Here is a 19579-nt window from a genome sequence, read left to right as displayed (position 1 = left end):
GAGCAGAAAAACAAATCTATGTCCGCTGACTGCCATAGCTCCTATGAAGTAGTGCACTGATGTGCCATGCCTCTGCGGCAACGTCACGCATTTTCAAATGTCTCCATGTTCCCCAACTGTAACTTTCTCATACATTAAACTGTGTGAGTAGAACACTTGTGAAAGTAAGTTTATGTAGTCTGGGCAGTAAACCAGGTGGTTGAATATGTATTCTGGTCATCACAGTATTCAGAGAAAACGATCAAATTATTCAGTTAGAAAATGGCTTTGGGATTTTTGGCTTTGTATTCAATTAGCAGATATATTTGCTTATTAGGCAGTCATTTAGGTGCAGTCATCTGGAACTAAATAAGTAATCACCCCTGGAAATACTTGGCCAGGGAAGGAAGCTGTGAGCCTATAATCAATAAATGGAAAGAGGAGACAGGAGAAATTATTTCATGCACCATTCCTTCATTTTCCCTCAAATGATGGATCATTGCTATTTTGCACAGCTCATTGAACTTTATGATTGCAGCATAGGTCTGTGAGGGATAGTGAAACCATACTTGATTCACCTCCTCAGTACCCACGTCAAATACAATAAGGTTGCAGGGAAATTGTTACAAAGTGAGAGAAAAAATGTTACTTTGCATCTTGTTCTATATAGTGAAGTGAAACACTTAAAAAATGCAATTTAATTATCACAGATCAATCATTTGTATAATTTATTTTTCTGCCTTTGAGCAGTCAATTAGGACTGTGCAGAAGTAAATGAAGCTCCACATTGATTTTTCAGTCAACTTTGAAAATAGACTTTCAGGTGAATCATCCCAGATATGAGGTTTAAATTGCAATTTTTGAGCAATGTCAACTAAATATCACAAATAATGAAAGCTTTATTTATTATTATTATTTAGAGATGCAGCACTGAAACAGGCCCTTTGGCCCACCGAGTCTGTGCCAACCAACAACCACCCATTTATACTAACCCTGCAGTAATCCCATATTCCCTACCACCTACCTATCTACACTAGGGGAAATTTACAATGGCCAATTTACCTATCAACCTGCAAGTCTTTGGCTGTGGGAGGAAACTGGAGCACCCGGCGAAAACCCACGCAGTCACAGGGAGAACTTGCAAACTCCGCACAGGCAGTACCCAGAGTCAAACCCGGGTCCCTGGCGTTGTGAGGCTGTGGTGCTAACCACTGCACCACTGTGCCACCCAATAGTACAATAAAGAGCCAGTCCACTGTGTTTCCACTACAGTACTTGTTCATGGCATGCTTGAGAAGGGCATTCATTCTTTAATAGCCTTTCCACATTGCTCATTGTTTGCGACTCTCTTACTGGTGTTCTGTGAGGCAAATTTACAAATTCCAGCAACTAATCAATGTAATATTTCCTCCGCCACTTCCTTTAATTTCTGCCCTTTCCTTGCATTACTAACTTTCTTATTTGGAAACTTGTTGTCCATTCTGATTGCATATCCAAAACACTTCATGTGTAATTCTTAAATATTTTGGGACCCAAATTCCTTGGGTTCCACTGGTCTCTCACTGTAAATCTGCCAGGAGACCTGCAGAACCCCCCAGGAAAGCAGCAGAGACCCGAATGGGGCAGCAGTCTGCCTTTTCCAGGAGGTTCCCCCTAATGGCCCTTGGTTTTTTTCCTCTGTTTTTGGGGTCTCCCAGGAGATTACATGGCTGAGTGGGGTGGGGGGTGATTGGGATAGTGGTGGAGGGGGGAGGGTTTGGGGACTGGGTGTAGGGAGGAATTATTTAGCCATGTTGCTCTGGTCATCATGACGTGGGGCAAGCTTGATGGACCAACTGATTTTCCCCTGTCCATCAGTTTTGCATGTTCATATGTAAGTGCCATCAGAGTTAACAATGATATTCCACTAGATGCCCAGGCCTAAAACTAGCGTTATGATTTGCCAACTCTAGAAATGTTCTGAATTTAATTGTCATTGAAATCAGTGGAAGTGAGAATGCCTCCAGTTTCTGTAATGGACATCTGATCTGGAACACCAGTGTGATGCCCGAGAGACAAGTTGAAAATCTGTCATTGCGAAAACCGTTTCGCTTACCTAGAATTCACAGTGGTATGGTGGCAAATGTTTTCTATTTACCAGTCACCTACTTTTTATTAATTGCAGTGGAAGATTCAAAGGACCTCAGAACATGAGATATCATGGAACAAGAAAAGCTCATGCCCTACCTAACAGCATTGTGAGAATACATTCACCACCTGCACTGCAGCAATTCAAGAAGAAAGCCCACCACCAACTTCTGATGGCAGTCAGAGATGGGCAATAAGTGTTGGCTTTGCCGTACACATCCCAAGAATGAATTTAAAAAGGCCTATCTGGCCTATTTTCTCATGCACAGTGTTATGATCCTGTAGTTTTTTTTTCCAGGAGGAATGCGGTGTGCCTTTAAGGCTGGACAAGGAGCAGTACTGCTTTAAGGCAACAAGCTCCAGAGACTGAGTTAAAGACAAGTTAAAGAGGAAAAGACTTGAGAATATAGCAGACCAGGCTATAGCTTTAACGACAGCTGTGAATGTGAAACCAGATACTAAAACTAAAAGGAGTGTAGAGGTTAAGAATAAAATACCTGAGAGTTATAATGAATTTTTGTCTAAGGGGAGAGTAACTCCATATCCTGTAAGCGAGGCAGAAAAACCTATCATTATACTCAGGGACACAGGAACAACCCAAACATTCTTGCTGGGGAAAGATATAAGGTTTCCACCAGAGAGTGCCTTGAACACTAAAGTTTTAGTAAATGGAATTGGCAGGGAGTATCTACCTGTACCTTTGTATAAAGTATGCCTAGAGAGTGATTTAATGCCTGGGAAAGTAACTGTAGGTGTTGTCCACAGTTTACCAGTAAAGGGAATTGATCTACTCCTAGGAAATGATTTGGCTGGATCAAAAGTATCAGTTTCTCCTATAGTTAGAGAGGAACCAAGTGAAATTAAGGAAACAGAGCAATTACAGGAACAAGTTCTGGGAATACTTCCTGCGTGTGTAGTTACCCGAGCAATGACTAAACAGGATCCGTTGTCAGAGGTAAAAGGGGCACCACAAATAGATAGCAAAGTACCTGAAACTTTTTGGGGATTTAGATAGTCCAAATGAGTTATTTAACAGATCATCTATCATTGCAGCACAGCAAGCTGATCCAGAGATCTACCAAATAGCACAGGCGGCTCTGTCAGAAACTGAGGCAAAAGGAGTTCCGGAAAGCTATTATATGGGTTTTGAGGAGGAAATGGAGACGGTCTTATAGACCTGCCAACAAACACTGGACAGTTGTTGAACAGATAGTGGTACCACCTAAATATCAACAAGGATTATTAAGGTTACCACATGACATTCCTTTTGCAGGACACAGGGGAATTCAGAAGACCAATTCATACATAAGCAAGCATTATTACTGGCCAGGTCTTACAAAGGATGTGAGACAATTTTGTAGGACATGCCATACCTGTCAAATGGTGGGAAAACCACAACTTACCATAAAGCCAGGGGATGAGGTATTAGTATTGTTACCATCACAGGGAGAACCATTAAAAGCACAGTTCAGTGGCCCATATCTTCTTTGGCCTCCTTATCTCGAGAGACAATGAGTAAGCGCCTGGAGGTGGTCAGTGGTGTGTGGAGCAGCCCCTGGAGTGGCTAAAAAGGCCAATTCTAGAGTGACAGGCTCTTCCACAGGTGCTGCAGAAAAATTTGTTTGTCGGGGCTCGTACACAGCTGGCTCTCCCCTTGCGCTCTTGTCTTTTTTCCTGCCAACTGCTAAGTCTCTTCGACTTGCCACACTTTAGCCCCACCTTTATGGCTGCCCGCCAGCTCTGGCGAACGCTGGCAACTGACTCCCACGACGTGTGATCAATGTCACAGGACTTCATGTCGCATTTGCAGACGTCTTTAAAGCGGAGACATGGACGGCCGGTGGGTCTGATACCAGTGGCGAGCTCGCTGGACAATGTGTCTTTGGGGATCCTGCCATCTTCCATGCAGCTCACATGGCCAAGCCATCTCAAGCGCCGCAAACTCAGTTGTGTGTCTAAGCTGGGGATGTTGGCCGTCTCGAGTACTTCTGTGTTGGAGATACGGTCCTGCCACCTGATGCCAAGTATTCTCCAGAGGCAGCGAAGATGGAATGAATTGAGACGTCGCTCTTGGCTAACATATGTTGTCCAGGCCTTGCTGCCATAGAGCAAGGTACTGAGGACACAGGCTTGATACACTCGGACTTTTGTGTTCCGTGTCAGTGCGCCATTTTCCCACACTCTCTTGGCCAGTCTGGACATAGCAGTGGAAGCCTTTCCCATGCGCTTGTTGATTTCTGCATCTAGAGACAGGTTACTGGTGATAGTTGAGCCTAGGTAGGTGAACTCTTGAACCACTTCCAGAGCGTGGTCGCCAATATTGATGGATGGAGCATTTCTGACGTCCTGCCCCATGATGTTCGTTTTCTTGAGGCTAATGGTTAGGCCAAATTCATTGCAGGCAGCCGCAAACCTGTTGATGAGACTCTGCAGACACTCTTCAGTGTGAGATGTTGAAGCAGCATCGTCAGAAAAGAGGAGTTCCCTGATGAGGACTTTCCGTACTTTGGACTTCGCTCTTAGATGGGCAAGGTTGAACAACCTGCCCCCTGATCTTGTGTGGAGGAAAATTCCTTCTTCAGAAGACTTGAACGCATGTGAAAACAGCAGGGAGAAGAAGATCCCAAAAAGTGTGGGTGCGAGAACACAGCCCTGTTTCACGCCACTCAGGATAGGAAAGGGGTCTGATGAGGAGCCGCCATATTGAATTGTGCCTTTCATATTGTCATGGGAATGAGGTGATGATACTTAGTAGCTTTGGTGGACATTCAATCTTTTCTAGTAGTCTGAAGAGACCATGTCTGCTGACGAGGTCAAAGGCTTTGGTGAGATCAATGAAAGCAATGTAGAGGGGCATCTCTTGTTCGCGGCATTTCTCCTGTATCTGACGAAGGGAGAACAGCATGTCATATGGAGTGATCAAAAGAGTGGGTAAGGGTAGATAACTTGATTGACACTGCTGATCGCCAGAAGAAGAACCAGTTGTGTCACATCAATATGCTCAAACAATATCACCGCAGGGAGGAGGATAAACCAGTACAGGTATGTCAGGTAATTGGGACTGCTGAGAAGGAAAAGGATAGTGAGGATGAGGCAGAAGCAGGCCTAAGAAATTCTCAGATTGAACCTCCAACTATCCAATTAGTGAATACAGAATGGCTAAGAAAACTAAACAATAGGCTTTTACACTTAGAGGCAAAACAGCATGAAGACCTAATCAGGGTTTTCACAACATTTCAAAAAGTTTGTAGGGATAAGCCAGGATGTACAACCTTAGCCACACATGATGTGGGTATAGGGGGAACCATTCCTTTAAAACAACATCCTTGCTGCTGAGGTCCAGACAGACGGGCCCAAGTGGAAGCAGAGGTACAATGCATGCTGAAGGGCAGCTTAGATGAACCTAGTCAGGACAGCTGGAATTCGCAGATGGTCTTGATGCCTATACATAGTGGGTCAGCTCAAACTTGCTTAGACTCTAGAAAAGTCACTATAGCAAGGAAGGCAGACGCCTACCCAAATTCTCAATTCAAGGACTGTATGGTCAGAATGGGCAACGCAATGTGTCTTAAAGAGACAGATGTGTTAGAGGGATGCTGACAAATTCCTTTGACACCCCCAGGGTAAGAAGAAAATTGGCTTTTGTTACACCGGACAGGATTTTCCAGTGTCAAGTGATGCCACATAGGTTAAGGGGTGCTTGAGAAACTTCTCAGAGAATAGTGAACCCAGTGGTGGTCAATGCTCGTAACTGTGCAGTTCACCTGGCTGAGGTGATAGACAACAGGGACACAAAACAACTGGAAGACTATGCTTGGAAATTTGAAGTGGGGTAATTGGGACAACCTTTTGAAAATTTATAGCCGAAATGTTCTGGTGGAACTTGTGGCTGTAGTCTAAACATTTTCAAAAAGTGTATGCCTGTAATTGTGAAAAAAATATGTTAGTGTTTTTTTCAATTTGTATTTTTTGCACATTATAATGAAACGCATTTCAGGAATGGTGTTTCATTCCGCAAGGGTGGAGGTGTTATGATACTGTAGTTTTTTTTCCTGGAAAGAATGCAATGTGCCTTTAAGGCTAGACAAGGAGCAGCACTACTTTAAGGCAACAAGCTCCAGAGACTGAGTCAAAGAATGCATTCTCATTGCTGGGATATAGCCATTCGGAGAACACGTTGCAGAGACTGAGTAAAAGAATGCATTCTTGTTGTCTGGGATACAGCCACTCAGACTGAGGATCGAGAGATACATTGTTGCCGATTGACATTTGAAACTAATTGAAAAACAGGCTTTGGAGAGACAGTTAACAGAGAAACAGACAGACAGCTGGACCGGCATGTACTGAAGGAAATGAGAGCTCTCTCTCAGTTTATTTAAACCTTATTTATTATACTCTCAGAATTCTGATGTCAAGCCAGATTAATTTCTTAAAAGACAACAACCAATTCCTTTAACTACTGAACTGTAATTGTTGAAATTCATGGCTGGAAAAGAAGAGCATCAATTCAACTGCTGAACTAGACTACGGACTGTTCTACTGTTGAAGAATCTTTCTTTTCCTCCATCAGACGGCTGTGAGGACTTCAAGCAACCTTAGAATATTCCACATTGGAACATTTCACTTCAGCAGGAGCGTAATATGCAAGGACACTAATTTTTTCTACTTTAAATGTTGTTTATATCTTCGTAGTGTTTAAGAATGTAGTTTTTCTAATTAAACAGTTAATTTGTTGATCTAAAGACACCTGGATTGGTTAGCCTCATTCGGGGGTTAATAGATGATACAATTTGGCTGGGTTTTTAATTTGGAAAGTTTAAAATGATATGTTAGGCAAACTGTGGAGGGACGGGATTGAATCAACAGTGCATTTCTCCCACCACAATCAGAATTATATATTTTGATTGGGGGCTTTGACTTGAGCGGTTGGTCGTAACAACAGTCATTGGACCCGTCAACTCCAGTGCAATCACCTGAGGGAGGTGACTAATCTTCATGAAGCTAACATTTTGTAACTGATTCTCAGTGGCAATCAGACAAAATTCCAGAATATTACTTGTGTTCTCCTGGGAACACCTGGGAAAGTATCGACACTGCCTCTCGCAATTGCTGCTAGGTCCTATAGGGGTACTCCAATGTTCCAAGGGGGTTATTCCAGAGTATCTCTCCATCTCAAACCTATTATTCCTTACCTCCCTTAGTCTTTGTTTCCTCCTACAGCCTGTAGACTTTTAAAACCCAACTTTTACTTTATCTAATCACTGCTTCTTCAGTTCATATCTCTTCTGTCCTGCTCTTCTCAATCTTGATGCTGCCGTACAGTATGACCTCTGACACCTCACTCAGGTTTCTAAAAATAGCACTCAGAAATTTGAGCATTGAATTCCACATGTGACTCCTCTATGATCTCAACAATGTGTGGATATTTTGTGGCACAGATTGTTTGATCATTGTTACTTTTCCTTCCAAGCTTTTATCTTGTTGGTGATATTTATCTTTTTTTTAAAGGGAATAATGGATTGCTTTGTTGGTGTTTTCTGCAATGTGGTGTGCTCCACGCTGTTGTTGCTGTTAACTGGTTATCAGATTGTGGGGAGAAAAATCGAAATGCTGCAATAAATGGCTATGTAGTTTGCGACCAAAAAAAAAAGCCAACATGGAATATATACATATATATATATACATATATTTATCATCATGAAAGAATCAAACCATCCTTCAATAGGCATGGAGAAAGAAAATGGTTTGGGATTTGTGACTTCTTCCCATCGACATATTCACTCATCAGATAGTCACTGAAGTGCAGTCAACTGCTACATGTTATGGTCCCTCAAGGAGCCTGACTTTTGTTTCTCATACCATTCTTCTTCTTTGCTACAGTTGTTATGTGTTCCCTAATGCCACAGTTTGTAGCTCTGTCTCTCTGCCTCTTCACTAAGCAGTGAACCTAAACCTATCACCTTATACATCTGTCTCATACACCACCTTCTAAGGATATGTGTTCCCGATCATTCTGAACATTTTTATTTTGCATTTTACCCTATTAAAGTAAATTTTAAAAGGCTTGCAAGCTACAACCATACATAACCAAAAATTAAAGAGAAAGCAGTATTGTATGCCAGGGAATATCAATGGTTTGGTTGAGTTGGTGGAAAAGTAGCAAATGGAATTCAATCCAGAGAAGTGTGAGGTAATGCACTTGGGGAGGGCAAATAAAGCGAGGGAATACACAATAAACGGGAGGATATTGAGAGGGGTAGAAGAAGTGAGAGATCTTTGAGTGCATGTCCACATGTCCCTAAAGGTGGCAGGACAGATAGAGTAGTGAAGCAGGCATATGGAATGCTTTCCTTTATTGGCCAAGTTATAGAGTACAAAAGCAGGGATGTAATGTTGGAACTGTATAAAACGCTGGTTGGGCCACAGTTGGAGTATTGTGTACAGTTCTGGTCGCTACATTACAGGAAGGACATAGTTGCTCTGGAGAGAGTGCAGAGAAGAGTTACAAAAATGTTGCTAGGGCTTGAAAGTTGCAGCTATGAGGAAAGATTGGATAGGGTAGGGTTGTTTTCCTTAGAATAGAGGAGGCCGAGGGGTGACTTAATTGAGGTGTACAAAATTATGAGAGGCCTAGATAGAATAGACAGGAAGGACCTGTTTCCCCTAGTGGAGAGGTCAATTACCAGGGGGCACAGATTTAAGGTGATTGGTAGAAGGATTAGAGGGGACATGAGGAGAAACTGGTGGGTGTCTGGAATTCACTGCCAGGAATGGTGGTGGAGGCAGAAATCCTCAATTCTTTTAAAAGGTACCTGGACATGCACCTGAAGTGCTGTAACCTGCAAGGCTACGGACCAGGCACTGGAAGGTAGGATTAGATTGGGTGGCTAGTTTTAGCGGCCGGCACAGACACAATGGGCTGAATGGCTTCTTTCTGTGGGATTCTATGACTCTATGCTCTTGCGTTATCACTTGATGTATATGGCATTATACTGATAAGTTATTATCCTTGCTGCACCTGTAAATATATCTTATTCCATAGAACCATAGAAAAATTACAGCAGAGAAGGTGGCCATTCGGCAGCATCTAGCTGTTCTTTCGTACACAAGGGCAGGTTGGATGTCTGGTAGATTCAGAGCCACATTGCTTGAGGTTGAGCTAGGCAGTTGCAAACATTTTAGTTATCTCCTAATCTCTCCTAACCACTATCACAGCTAAAATTTAAAAAAGCAAAATACTGTAGTTGCTGGAAATTTGAAATAAAAACAAAACAATCTGGAAATACTCAGCAGCCAGGCAGCATCTGTGAAGTGAGTGAAGCAGAATTAACGTTTCAGGTCAATGTCCTGTCATCAGAACTATACCTATGCAGTCTAAATTCCATCTGCCCCCTTCTTTGATGACAACCAATTTGTTCTTCAGATATTCACATATTTAATGTGCAATTTCAGTCTGACTTGAATTCCCTCAAGTCTTACACAGTCTAACTGATCTTGCTGTAGTTTTCATAAAGCATGTTGCAGTTGAAACTTTGGTAAATGATCTGTGGAAACCCTTGAGAGATGGCATAGGTACTGATTACATTGTTTGCCTGGAATTTCCGCCGATCTTCTGCTGAAATTACAGGCTACAATCAGGAGCACTCTGAAGGAAATTCCACCTGTTGTTTCTATTTGTGGAAATTGCTATCAATCTGGTCAGCTTCCATATTTTGGGAAAGGACCTAATTGTCCAAATCATGCAGCATGTTATACACTGGTACTACTGCTACTAATACTACCACTATACAACAAGGTAGCTTGCATTTACATAGTGCCTTTAATGTACAAATATATCTCAAAATGCTTTACAGAGGCACTATCAAAGAATGGTAATATTTGGAAGGATGTCAATGGCCTGCATGTAAAGCTGACCCTATATCAGTGAACAATTTCACCAAGGAGCAGTGTGCAGATGAGAAGGAGGAGGTGGCCAAGGATAGGCTCCGGAGATGAAGGCATAGGGGTGGGGAGTGAAGATATTGATGAAGATGTTCTGATTATGATCAGATAGGTAAGAGGACAGTCCCAATGAGCTGGACAATGCAGGAGAGATGTTTAGGGAGGATGTTGTCATCAGCATGTCAAAGGCTGCAAAGTTTGAGGAGGATAAGTGATCACAGTCACAGAGAATATATAGCAAAACGACCCCTGCAGCAAAGGCCCATTGCATTTTCGTCACACTCAGACATGTTTCTAGTCTTTAGCTTATCATTTATATCAACCATTCCAGCCTATTTACGACAGAGGTTGAAGAAACATACTACACCTTAAATGGTCACATCATCTCACACCAACTTGTGTAAATTGACAATCTAGAGGATTTCAACATCAACACTCATTTGATTTACTTTTTCGAGGTTCAGCAATGACCTTTAGGACCAATAAATGAAGATCTTACAGTATGATTAGATGTCATAAACATTCCATTTGAAAGGTTTCGTCATGGCATCTTGCCTCCTGATTTTCCCACTTATATTTGTTTCTTCTCCTTGATCCTCTGTTTAGTTTGTCTCTGATGGATTTCTCTTGTGGGATGGTGCCACTTTGGTTTTGTTACTGGATGCTCTGTGGTTCTTTTGGCCATCCTTCATTTTTTCAGAGAGCTAAGGTATCAAAAGAGAGATCTATGGGTTCTTGCTTTCTCCCTTTGTGATAATTATTTCATTTCCATTATGTTATGCTGTTATCATTCAATATAGAAAATAAATCAACCATGTAATTAATATTTGCTGGTAACTGAGATTTTGTTTGAGTCACTTAGTGCTGCATAAAAGCTAATGACATGTTTGTTGGTGGCTCAGGTTGTTTAGTTTGGCAATGTGTTGAAACATTTCACAAGAGAATTATATCATAAAAATGAAGTTACTTCAAACTTCTACCTTTCATGAATGTTGACAACACTGTGAGAGTCTCCCGTGAGGGAAGGGAGGATGATAAAGAGGAGGTGGCCAAAGATAGGTGCTTCAGGGGACTCTGGACTTGAAGGTATAGGGGTGGGGAGTGAAGCTATTGCTGAAGATGTTCTGACTATGATCAGATAGGTTAGACTGGAACCAAGTGAGAACAGTGCCACTCAGCTGGAGTGATAATGCACCATGGCCACAATCACAGAGAATGTACAGAGAAAGACCACAGAGTTTTCATCACTGCCAAGCACTTTGTCAGTCTTTAGCTTATCATTTGCATCAACCATCTCAGCCTATTTTAGACAGAAGTTGGAGAGACATGCATGGAAGTAAGGGAGGGAAGTTCAGAGATTTCAAAATTTAGCATGCCTTTAGCTTGTATCTTTATGTAATTTCCTTCTTATATTCTTGTAATCAATGTTATAACCCCTTGGCCTAGCTTGGTTAAATTTTGAAATGCTTCATGTGAAACTCATTATGAACCTCAACTTTGCTACTAGAAGTATCGTGTGAGGTACTTTTATTCTTTATACCCTTTCTATCTGGTCAGTTATGCTGCCTTGGAAACATGACATTGCTGAATATTCACTTATAGTTACATTGAGAAGCTAATGGCCAGTGCAAGCTGTAAGCATGTTTAATATGAGTGGCCATGCCTACTGGTAAATTGGAATCACTTCAAGCCACTCAAGGTATATGTTGCATTCTGTTAATGCTTTAACACATGGTTAAATGATCCATGGGGAAACGCTGGTTGATGTCATCCTCAACTAAATTAATCCACTTCCTTCAATGCCTTTGGCACATACTCTCCTCGGTCGATATACTGTTTTCTGTGCTACAGAGCAAACCTGAAAGAGGGACTTTTCTATTGAAGCTACCTGTGAATCTCAAGAGAATGCTTTTATTACTGTTGCCTATTACAGTACCACTTTCTGTAAATTATGGCACTTAAGAACATAAGATTCTTTGAATAATATTCCATTATTAGGTAAATCTTTATTTTCTAGTCACAGAGTTGTTTGTGAATATAATGGACAATATAATTTTCTATCTTTGAATGTGTAACAGTATGTCAAATTCAGGTAGTGAGTAGAGTAAATGGCAGTGCCAGAAGTCCAAACATTCTTGCAATGATCCATCCTTGAAATGAGCTTCCAAAAGGCCATTAACATTGAACTTCAGAATGTTCTTTGATTCACTCTTGTTTTATCAGTTAAACTTCCCAATACTATGACCTTATCTAGGGAGAAAGACTACACAATATGTTTCCTTCTTTTTGGGGAGGTTTTACACACATGTACAGATAGCTGGTTTTACACGCATGTGCACATACACACAAACACATCCATGGCTACAGTAGTGGCAGAATGAAAGTAATAAAAAGTTATCCTATAGCTAAATATTAAACACTATCAGGTAAAAAAAAACTTTAACTGCTCATAAATGTAGGAGGGACCTATTTCCCTCAGCACAGAGGTAAATAACAAGGGGGCATAGATTTAAAGTAATTGGCAGAAGAATTAGAGGGGACTTGAGGGGGAACTTTTTCACCCAGAGGCTGGTGGGGTTCTGGAACTCACTGCCTAAAAGAGTGGTAGAGGTAGAAACCATCATCATATTTTTAAAATTCTTGGATATGCACTTGAAGTGCTGTCACCTACAGGGCTGCAGACCAAGAGCTGTAAAGTGGGATTAGGCTGGGTAACTCTTTTTCAGCCAGCATAGACAGCATAGCTCACCTAGAGCCACAGGACAGCTTTGGGAAGCTGCTCTGACATCAATATTCATATCACCTGGAAAGAACAGCAGGTTTGTGGGATATAATTAAATCAGATAACTGTGAAGTTGTTTTTAAATCACAGAATTTGTGCTTTTCTCCTGTATTAATATGAAGTTACTGCTGAAGGAGCTTGTTAAAATCTGTTGAAACCTAGTCAAAAACCTACTCGAGTAGGCATTTGTAACATGTATAGTATGCCCAGGCAATTTGGAAATATTTTTTGGAGCCATACATTGACGAGCAGAGTCCTTCCAGCTTCAGAGGTGTAGCAGGCTGCGGTAAATGGTAAGTAACTGAGAGGGCACTTCATCGGGAATGTGCCCGCTCAGCCACTTTAAAAAAAATTGAATTAAACAAGTAGAGAAAGGAGACAGGCCACCAATGCGGGGGTTGTGGGTGGGGCGGGGGGTAGAACCCTTCTACAGGATGGCCTTTGGCTGCACTGTCACCGAGGCAGAAAGGGACGGCTTGTAGGCCTTGCCTGGAGTGCTGGCCCACCCAGCCTGCCACTGGGTGCCTGCCTCCAGGCAGTTAAACTGTCCCCCTGTCGTGTTGACAAACTGGAGGCCATTTGGAAAATCCCAGTTGGCCTCTTTAATCCTTGGTTAACAAGGTAGGAAAAACAGAAATGCAGAATATTTCTTAAATGGTGAGAGATTGAGAAGTGTTGATGTCCAAAGGGACCTGGATGTCCTTGTTCATGAGTCACTAAAAGCTAACATGCAGGTGAAGCAAGCAATTAGGAAGGCAAATGTAATGTTGGTCTTTATTGCAAGAGGATTTGAGTACAGGGATAAAGAAGTCTTGCAGCAATTGTATAGAGCCTTGGTGAGATCCCAACTGGAGTATTGTGTACAGTTTTGGTTTCCTTACCCAAGGAAGGATATACCTATCATAGAGGGAGTGCCATGAAGGTTCACCAGATTGATCCTGGGATGGTGGGATTCTTACAGGGCTTGACAGGATAGATGCAGGAAGGATATTTCCCCTGGCTGGGGGGTGTCTAGAACCAGCTGTCACAGTCTCAGAATAAGAGGTAGGCTATTTAGGAATGAGATGAGGAGGAATTTCTCCACTCAGAGGGTGTTGAATCTTTAGAATTCTCTGCTCCAGAGGGCTGTGAAGACTCAGTCATTGAGTATATTCAAGACAGAGATCAATAGATTTCTAGGTATTAAAGATATCAAGGGATTTGGGGATAGTGCGGGAAAATGGCTTTGAGGTAGAAGATCAGCCATGATCTGGTTGAATAGCAGCGCAAGCTCGAGGGGCTGAATGGCCTACTCCTGCTCTCATTTCCTATGTTCCTATGTTCCTTAACAAGCCTGATTGCCTGCAAAGCTCTTGGGGCGGGCAGCCTTGCTGGGCCCTGCACCCTGCCTCGTAATCTTCAGGTCTCATCTGTCTCCATTCCTGACCTTGGCGGGGCCCAAAGATCCTGCCGTTAAATCTTTTCCTCAAAAAAAAATGATTGTAGAATATCTGCATCAGTGCAGTTTCTCTGTAAAGTACAATAAAGGCTTTGACATTTTAGTTGCATTATTAAGCTAATGAGCCATTCTGTATCTGATTCATGTGATACTTAACCTGAGAGTGCTTTATGCTATCTTGGCGTAAAATTGACAATGCCTCACAATTTTATCCTGAGCTTGTTAAGGACTCACAACAAAGAAACTTCATGAAGTTATACGCACACACACTCACGTAAAGATTGAAGTTATCTTGGTTTAGTGCGTAGACTTTGAGTTTTCAATAATTCAAAATCTCTGTGTTTGGATCACCTCGGACCAAGAGTTGCTTACTGTCTGTGGCATTTATTGCTGGCCGTGTAAAGCTTCATTCATTCTGCAGTCTTTCTCTTTTACAGAATGAAGCAGAGCTGGCAAAATCCTCTTGAGTTTTTTTTTATATTAGCCCAAACAACAGAGTTAAAGGGGTAGAATTTCCGAGGTGTACTGGATCAGTGCACAGATGCAAAATCGGATGTGCGTCCCGATATACTATGAGCCTGTCCATCTGATTTCCTCCAAGCGCTACAAATAGGCAATCCAATAGGCTCAACTGTCAGACAGGAAAATCTTGAGTGTTTGTCAGTTCAAAAAGGGGGAAACTGGGCTTCACTGCTATTTTTGAGAGTAGTACAGGGGTAAAAAGCATCAATTTACCACTGCTGCCTCCCGCACGCCCAAGGGAACTTGAAATACTTCCGATGTCGTATTGGGCTGAATTTTAAAGACCCTCTGCATTGGGAATCATAGCGGGGTGTGGGGGGGGCGGTTGGGGGATTTGCTGGAAAATGCCTCCAGGAGTGGGCCGCCACGCACCCTGATGCCGTGAAGGCCCGCCCCGATATTGCTGGCGGCGGCGAGGCCTCGTGGCAGCCCCCCTGCCACTCAGTGACGGGACCGCCATATAAATATTTAACTTATTTAAAATCAATGAACTAATTAGACCTACATTCCTGCCGTCGGTCCCGGTGTGATCTTCATGCCGCTGGCTGGCACTCCCGGGGAACCGAAGCAGAACAGCGGTGTTGCGGGGGGGGAGGAGGTAGGTTTCTCAGTGCGGGGGTGGGGGAGTGGGGTCAAAGTAATATCATTGGTGTAGGGGATGGTGGGAAGGGTTATAGTGTAAAGTTTATGCACTTTGTGGGGGGGAAGGTAAAGTGGACGAGGTAAGTGTTTTGGGGGGAGAGGGCATGTAATTAATTTAATTGATGTTGTGTGGGCGGGGCAGAATAAATGTATTTAATTTTTTTATCAATTGTCTCTCTAAATATGTAAATAGAATGGTAGGGCTCGAAGTCCTTTAAAAATGGCATCAGCGCCTATGCACAGGCAGCTGACACCATTGCTGGGGACAGACAACCCGCCCTCTCCATGTGATTGGGGTGGGGAGGGACAGCCCACCCCGGCTATTTAAATGAGCCGCCATGCTTAATATCGCTGCGGCTCCACGCCATGCGGTCTGTGCAGGCGGGCTGCCATTGTTTTCGCCCGCCGCCGATTTCAGTGGCGGGAGCATAAATTTCAGCCCACTGAGCCGGGCAATAATCAACCTTGGGCTTGGGCCTGCTTTACACAAGCTGATGGGATCTCCGGTATCAGAACCAGCGGCCCTTCGAGGGATCACTGGAGGCCGCCACCAAAAAGCTGTGTTGTCTTTTAAACTTACCTTCACGTGGAACCAGGATGAGCAGAATTAAGACCACAGTGGGTGAATAAGAGGTGACGATAATCAAAAGGCAATGCAAAATAACTTTAAAACATAATAAGGAGAAAAATGATTGAGAATTATACAAAAATCACTGGAGAATAACGAAAACAAAATTAAGAGAAGCTAAAAACAATATAGAACTCTGATTTAAAAAACTAACATCAAATGGTAGCTAAAGGAAAACATAACTACTTAAATAATAAATGGATTAATTAAGATCTTTTAAGGAATAAATTGGTTAGAAATATATTAAAAGATTTGAAATTTGCAGATCTATTAAAATAAGTCTTTATTAATTGGGAAACATTTCACATGTGTAAGCAGAGATTATAAAGTATGTGCTATGAAGAAACTCATGGAATTAAATGAGATGCCAAGCTGACTTTGGATGTTAAAATATTTTAGACAGTTATACCGCAGTCATGCATTTATTTATTAGCCAGGGAGAGATGCTGAAGAGTGCAATAATATAAAAAGCATAAAGTGGGCTTGTTATTGCAGAATATATGTCTAATGATTGCCTCAAATGTGGCCTTAAAAGGAAGTTACTGATCAGGCTGATTTTAAAAAAAATTCATTCACATATGTGAGCATCGCTGGCAAGGCCAACATTTATTGCCCATCCCTAATTGCCCTTGAGAAGGTGGCCGTGAGCTGCCTTCTTGAATGCAACTGAATGGTTTGCTAGGCCATTTCAGAGGGCAGTTAAGAGTCAACGACATTGCTGTCGGTCTGGAGTCACATTTAGGCTAGATTAGGACTGCACATTTCCTTCCCAAAAGGCCATTAGTGAGCCAGATGCATTTTTATGAGGATGTGGTAGTTTCATGGTCGCAATAACTGATGCCAGCTTTCTAATTCCAGATTTATTTAATTAATTGAATATAAATTACCCAGCTGCAATGATAGGATTTGAACTCATGTCAACTCATTAGTCCAGTAACATAATCACAATGCTACAGTACCCTGTGTTGGAAAAGAAAGGTCGAACACTAATGAAACCATGAAGGCTTATACAAACAAAACACTCCCCCATATCAGGGACCACAGGCCTGGAGATGGTTCGTTAAGTCCTGCCTTATGTAACCTGCATGATTCCCCTTTGTGAACAAGGACCTGAAAAGCAACATAGCAAATGCGTGATAATAAAAACAAAAAGTGCTGGAAATACTCAGCAGGTCTGGCAGAATCTGTGGAGAGAGAAGCAGAGTTAACGTTTCAGGTCGGCGACCTTTCATTAGAACTGGCAAAGGCCGGAGAGAAGAACAGAACGTCTTCAAGTTAGGCATTACTGAAAGAGAAGTGGCAGTGAATTAAACACTAAAATATAAGAAAAATACTGCTGATGCTGGAAATCTGAAATAAAAACAAGAAGTGCTGGTAATACTCAGCAGGTCTGGCAGGATCTGTGGAGAGAGAAGCAAATGTGTGGCCTGGCATGCCTAGGTGCTGCTAAAGTTGGGGTCATCAAGGATACCTCTTGGTCTGTAAAAGGCGATTGGCACCAGAAAGGCTGAACTCTTCAAACACATGTGCCACTTAAAATGGGAAATAGATTTGAGGTTTCTTTGAAGATACTTGTTTTTGACACTAAAGGGTATCTTGAAGTCCCCATCTTCAATCCTTAGTTCTTAGTTTAGATCTAATTCTTTTAGTAGCTCTGGTAGCAGTCTTTATAGAAGAGGTTCTGAGGCTAGCTTATGTAGAAGGGTGTCTCTGTGAAAACAGAAACTTCTCCCTGTCAGAGACAGAGAGAGAGAAAAAAGTTACAGAAGTTAATGTACATGTTTCCTGAAATCAGGGGAGGGCAGATCTAGATACACTTATCAGTGTGAAAAGTAAATTTACTTCAGCAGAGGGTCTAGAAGGAACTTCTGTAGAATGAGGTTCAGTACTCTGACATCTCAGAAGGCTAACACCATTTTCCCAGCGCTTCTCAGGGTGTGAATGAGGAATAAATAAGGAGATAAGGAACAAAAAGCAAAGAATACTAGTCATGAGCTTGGGGAAACACTCCAATTTTATCCTCCCCACTCCAGCTATTGCCTCAATGCCCAGAACCTCAAAGATCTTCTCATCACAAGTAGTCAAGAACCGAAGAAGGGTCACTGACCCGAAACGTTAACTCTGCTTCTCTTTCCACAGATGCTGCCAGACCTGCTGAGTGATTCCAGCATTTCTTGTTTTTGTTAGCAACATATATGTTGCTTGTTATGAATATATGAAAAAAAGACAGTCAAAGACAAGCTGGTTCATTAAGTCTGTCCTGTCACAGCATGACATAACTCTCGTATACCATCACCCGCATTCTATTCCCCCCCGCCCTCTTCCACCCAGCCACTAACACACACGGTCTTCTGGGAGAGACTCAAAAACAGAAAAAAAAACTTGAGCTCAAGTTAAGAGAAAACTCTGAGAAATTCCTCTCTAATCCCTGAAGATAATTAATCAAGCTCCGACAGACCACAGTGACTGGCTGACACAATCCTCAATGACCCACTTCACTTTCTTATGTGGAGATATTTGCCATTCACAGGAACATGTCCACCTTCCTTTAGAATACTCGCTTGTGAATCCACAGTCACTGCATATGCTGAAAACCTATTCCAGAAATTGATGACTGAGATGAAAGATACCTGTCAGATCTACCCTAATTCTATGTTTTCGTAATGCATCTTTATGTCTCCTGATTCTCCCTAATCTATCGAGCTCAAAATGACCTATCTACTTGGGTTGAGTCTAATCCCTTCATTATTTGAAAGACCACGATCATATCTCCTTGAAGTCTATGCTTTTCCAAAGTTAAGAAAATGTCCCAACTGTGTATAGGCCTGTCCTAGTAACTAAAGGCCCTTAAACAAGGTATCAGTCTGGTGGATCTCCTCTGAATCTCCCGTCAGATTGGAAGTTGGCAAATGTTACGCCGCTTTTCAAGAAAGGAGGTAGAGAGAAAACAGGGAACTACAGGCCAGTTAGCCTAACACCAGTCATTGGGAAGATGCTGGAAACTATTATTAAGGAAGTCTTAACATTGCACTTGGAAAAGCATAGTATGATTCGAACAAGTCAGTATGGTTTTACTAAAGGGAGATCCTATTTGACAAATTTATTGGAGTTTTTTGAGGATGTAACTAATAGTGTAATAAAGGGGAACCAGTAGATGTAGCAAAACCTGGATTTTCTAAAGGTATTCAATACGGTGCCACATAAAAGATTAATAGGCAAGATAAGGGCTCATGGTGTTGGGGGTAATATATTAGTGTGGATAGAGGATTGTTTAACAGACAGGAAGCAGAGAGTGAGCATAAATGGGGCATTTTCAAGTTGGCAGGCAGTGAATAGTGGGGTGCCACAAGGATCAGTGCTGGGGCCTCAGCTATTTGCAATCTATATTAATGACTTGGATGAAGAGACAGAGAGTAATGTATCTAAGTTTGCTAATGATACAAAGCTCAGTGAAAGTAAGCTGTGGGGAGGATGTAGAGAGGCTGCAAAGAGATATAGTGGGTGGGCAACAAGTTGGCAA

General features: G+C 42.1%; 1 protein-coding gene across 3 annotated transcripts in view; it reads right to left on the bottom strand.

The window, feature by feature from the left end:
* Positions 1-15393, bottom strand: part of tmx4 (thioredoxin-related transmembrane protein 4) — a 103401-nt gene extending 88008 nt beyond the window's left edge. For all 3 annotated transcript variants that reach the window (XR_010976152.1, XR_010976153.1, XR_010976154.1), the window contains exons 1-3: positions 15295-15393; positions 10547-10751; positions 3510-4990 (exon numbers count right to left, since the gene is read on the bottom strand). The gene's annotated coding sequence lies outside the window, so the exon portion shown is untranslated. The remainder of the gene's footprint in view (positions 1-3509; positions 4991-10546; positions 10752-15294) is intronic.
* Positions 15394-19579: the final 4186 nt, after the last annotated feature.

Source organism: Heterodontus francisci, chromosome 13, assembly GCF_036365525.1.
Source record: "Heterodontus francisci isolate sHetFra1 chromosome 13, sHetFra1.hap1, whole genome shotgun sequence".
NCBI lineage: Eukaryota > Metazoa > Chordata > Chondrichthyes > Heterodontiformes > Heterodontidae > Heterodontus > Heterodontus francisci.
Note: the sequence above shows the minus strand (reverse complement) of the source record. Positions and strands in the feature narration are given on the sequence as shown.